Here is a 5,065-nt window from a genome sequence, read left to right as displayed (position 1 = left end):
TTTTTTCAGTGTCCTTATTGAAGAAATACACATTACCTCTTCTTCCTAATGAGCTCCTAAAATTATGATAATGATTCATTTTATAATTAATTTATATACTTGGGTATTAAAACAACTAATTTTCTATTTACTCTTAAGTTATAATAATGAGCAGTTCAGGTGTTTAAAGGGAGTGACTGAAATAAGATACGTCTATTGATGCACACATTTACATCTGGCCTAAATAACTGGTAATAATTTGTTCGTGTTATTATTGTGTTAAATTTAAGCATGAAACTCCTGAGCATCACATAAACACAAAAGAGCATTATTAATTTACACAAACTCCTTCTAAGACAGAGGTAACCTTCAAATTATCTTCTCAGTTAATGATGTGTTTTTCTTGTGCATGTCAGTCTCACTAATATCCAATTAAATGTATTTCTCATACACCTGATCTGTAAAGTATTCTGTGTTTTGTGCAAACACAGCATGAAGGGATGTTTACCGTTAAGTTAATAGAGATCATTTAGCTGGCCGTGCTGCAGAAATGTTTTCCATTTGTTATCAACACACACTGGAATACATCAGGTGTGAAATCCATAATTTAAAACTCAAGAGTAATTTCAGATAGACATCAATCATACACATTTAATTGTCAACTTAATATTACATTTCCATAAAGATGGATTATTAATATTAATTTAAAAATTTGTAATCACCAGAAAAATTTACCTCATATTTGCCAAAACACCTTAGTATTGAATTCTCAATGTATTGATAATGAACTATGAATTACATTATATTATTTTTAAATAACCAGAAACATTATAAAACATATTCAATAGCATTTTGCATTATATATGTAAAATATTTTTTTTTATTTTGAGTGGTGATTTAGTTATTTTTTTATAAATGTTTTTGTTTTTAAAGCTTTTTCATTTATAAAAACATCATAAAGATAGACTTTATATATCAAGTTCCCTTTTATTTAAATTTTCTATCATGGCACATTTGTCAAAATTAATACAAACAATTATTGACATATACAATTATCAACTGAAGTCCACAATTTATTAAGATCTCCTTAGGTTTTACCTATGAACATCTTATACTCTAGGATTCCCTTCAGTATTCCACATTACATTTTTTCATTATGTGTCCTTAGGTTAAGTAGGCAGTGACAGTTTGCCAGAATCCTTATCTTTGACGACCTTGATAATTTTGAGGAATACCAGTCTGGTATGTTCTCTATTACAATTTTTCTAATATTTCTCTCACTCTTGGGCCATGGTAATGGGTTTGGGAGAGGAAGATCATGTGTATACAGCATCAACATAACTATTGACGTTAACCTTGATCACCAGCTGAGGAAGTATTAATCAAATTTCTCTACTAAAATGTTACTTGCCATTGGACTTGTCCTTCACCTTTTTCCTTCCTTGTGTGACTGCCTCCCTCCTCCCGCCTTCTTCTTGAGACCAAACACCATGGCTTCAATTAAGTTGCAGAGTTCCGAAGGGAAGATATTTGAAGTTGATGTAGAAATTGCCAAACAATCTGTGACAATCAAGACTGTGTTGGAAAATCTGGAAATGGATGATGAAGGAGACAATGACCCAGTTCCTCTACCAAATGTTAATGCAGCAATATTCAAAAAGATCATTCAGTGGTGCACACACCACAAGGACAAGCCTCCTCCTCCTGAGAATGATGAGAACAAAAACAAGTGAACAGATGATATGCCAGTTTGGGACCAAGTATTCCTAAAAGTAGATGTCAAAGCTTTGCTTTATGTTACATGCAAGACTATTACCAATATAATCAAGGGGGAAACTCCTGAGGGGATTCAAAAAACCTTTAATATAAAAAATGACTTTACTGAAGAGGAGGAAGCCCAGGTATCCAAAGAGAACCAGTGATGTGAAAAGAAGTGAAAAGTTGTACCTGACACTGAAACATTCTAAGGACTGTTCCAAATACTAGTTGACCTGCTCTGTTTATAATTGTTGATATTAGACAAATAGAAGACAAATGCAGCAAATCAATTGTATTAGCATAATATTCTCCTTATTGCATGTATAGTTTGAATACAGACTGCAAACCATGGCTGAATTTCTTATAGTATGAGACAAAATTTATTTATTTCTTTACTCTGAATAAAACTGAACTGTGGGTTCTCTGTAGAAAGTGGCATTTTGGACTTTCACTCCTTTTGTAAAGCGATTTCTGCCTAGTTTATTGTTTAGTTAAATTTAGTGAGCTTTTAAAAGTTGGCATTGTAAATAAAAAAAACTTGAAAAAGCTTTTCTGAAAACAAAAATTCACCCTTCAGTTTTCCATAATGTCCTCTTTGGGCATAATCCACACTTAAGGAGTGAAGAATTACACTCAACCTAATAGAGGAAAGAGTATCAACATCAATCATTTTGAATACTTCTGCACAAAAAAAAATATTTATTCTCCTCTATTTCCTTCTTTATCTAAACTTTTATTTATAAATACTGTCTCATGGATATGTAATAGATTGGATTACAATACAATATTACTTTCATTAATTTGTTGGTTAAATTGCTCCAGCTTGGGATGCTGGGAGTTTATTCTGTTGCCTCCTGAATCATCTTAGCATACTCTGATCATTATGAGATTTTTTGAGCACTTTCTTATTTGCTAATACTATAAGGATTCTTAGTTAGTAACTTTCATCCCAAAACTTCTGAGCTCTCTTCCAAAGTGACAGTAATACTTTTTTTCAGTAGCCAGGAATGAGAAATTTTATTGCTCTTCATCTTTCCCAGTGACTTTCAATTTTGTAGTTCTTCATCATTCTAATAGATATAAAGTAGCATCTTATTTTACTGTAATTTGTATTCTCTAGTGTCAAGATGATTTTGGTAATATTTTCATATGTATATTTGCTATCTCTGTATATTCTTTAGTGTGGCATCTGTGTAGAATATTTGCTGTTTATTTTTATTATATGTTGTGTTTTAAAGGTTATTTTTATATTTTTGATACAACTCCTCTACTAGATGTATATTTTGCAAATATTTTCACTAAATGTATACATTGCATTTTTATTCTTACAGTGTATTTTGTACAGCAGAAATATTTAATTTTAATAAAGTATAGATTATCTTTTTTCTCATGGGTATTATGATTTTAGTGTTATATCTAATATTCAACCTCAGGTCACATAAAATTTCTTCTAGAAGTTTTTTTTAATTATTATTATTTTTAGGTGTAGTTGGACACAATGTCTTTATTTTATTTATTTTTATGTGGTGCTGAGGATTGAACCCAGGGCCTCACACTGTTAAGTTAATGCTCTACCACTGAGCTACAACCCCAGCCCCCTCTTCTAGAAGTTTTATAGTTTCACTTTGATTAACATTTCTGACCATTTTTAGTAAACGTCTGTGATCTGGATAAGTCATATATTTAGGTCATTTATTTTGTATTTGGATGTATAATTTTTCCTGCACTATTTGTTGAAATTAGTATCCTTTCACCATGGAAAACAAATGTCTTTGTTCCTTTGTCAAAGATCAGCTCACTATAATTCTGCGTTTCTAGACCACCAATATGTGTATTTTTTGACCAATAACAATACACTGTCTGGATCAGTAGCATTGAAATATGAATGTGAGAATTCTGCAAACTTCATATTCTTTAACATTTTGTTGGCTATTTTAGGTCTTTTTCAAGTCCATATGAACTTAAAATCATATAATTTCCCACAGAATAGCTCCCTGTAATTTTGATGGATATTAAACTGAAACTATATTATGATGGGGAAGAAATAATATCTTCCTAGCATCTTAGCCATCATGGTTTGCAATCCATGAAGATGGATACATCTTAATTTATAAAGAACTTGGATTTCTTTAATCAGTTTTTAATAGTTTTTCACATATAGATCCTTTATATATATTATTAGATTTGTACTTAACCATTTAATTTTTGTGTAATTGTAAATGGTATTTTTAGAATTTGAAGTTGAATGATTTATTATTGGTATATAGGAAATAATTGAACTTATTTTATTTATTGATCTTCTTTTGGCCACTTTACTTGAGTAGCTACTATTTCTTAAACTTTTTGCTGATGGCTTTATATTTTCTGTATAGAGAAAACATGGTATCTGTAAATAGACACTTTCATTTCTTCCTTTTCAATCTGTGCACATTTTTTATTTCCATTCACTCTTATTTCACTAGCCATGACTCCCAGTGTGACAATAAATAGGAGTTGTGGGAAAAGACAATTTTACTTTTTCTTGCTTTTAGAGAAATGGATCTAATTTCTTACTGTTTAGTATGACATAAACTATAGAACTTTTTAGATGCACAATTTTCAAGTTGAAGAAATTGGACTCTATTCCTAGTTCTTCATGTTTTCATCTTTTAACCATGATGAAAATGGGTGTTGGATTTTGTCAAATGATTTCTACATTAATCAGTTTGGTCGTTTGGCTCAATTGTGTGATGGTTTACATGGATACATTGTGAACCAGCATTAATTACCTAAAATCAATTCCTCTTGGTCTGGGAATATAAATCTTCCTATAAATTGTTAAATTCAATATTAATATTTTGTAGTTTTGGGCATCTGCATTCATAACACCTGAATTGTTGGTTGTTTTTAAATTATCTTTAAGAGGCAAGGATCCCATGAAAGGGTAAATTTGTAATAAATTAGAATTTCAAAAAGATTATGTACCTTTCTTTGTAAAGAAAAAAGGAAAGAAGAAATTGATGTGTTTCATACACAACATCTTATGGGCATAGGTAATTTAATAGTGTACTTATTGCCTTCTGCATATCTTATAGTGTACTTATAATATTATCCTTTTAAACTAGGTGGTATCAGCAGTGATAAATCCTTCAACATTTCTGGAGGTTTATGTCTTCTCTCTACTTTCTTGATTAGCCTCACTAAAACATTATCAATTTAATGGATTTTTAATGAAGAACCAACTTTTGCTTTTGTTGATTTTCTCCATTGTGTTTGCTGTTTAAAATTTCAGTTATTTGCTCTAATTTTTGTTATTATTTTTTTTCTTATTTCAGGATTGAGTTGCTCT

At 30.4% G+C, this 5,065-nt stretch overlaps 1 pseudogene; it reads left to right on the top strand.

The window, feature by feature from the left end:
* Positions 1-1,469: 1,469 nt before the first annotated feature.
* Positions 1,470-1,916, top strand: LOC124108115 (S-phase kinase-associated protein 1-like; annotated as a pseudogene).
* Positions 1,917-5,065: the final 3,149 nt, after the last annotated feature.

The sequence above is a fragment of the Marmota monax genome, unplaced genomic scaffold, assembly GCF_021218885.2.
Source record: "Marmota monax isolate L192 unplaced genomic scaffold, Marmota_monax_Labrador192_F-V1.1 WCK01_AAM20220418_F8-fsc00049, whole genome shotgun sequence".
NCBI lineage: Eukaryota > Metazoa > Chordata > Mammalia > Rodentia > Sciuridae > Marmota > Marmota monax.
Note: the sequence above shows the minus strand (reverse complement) of the source record. Positions and strands in the feature narration are given on the sequence as shown.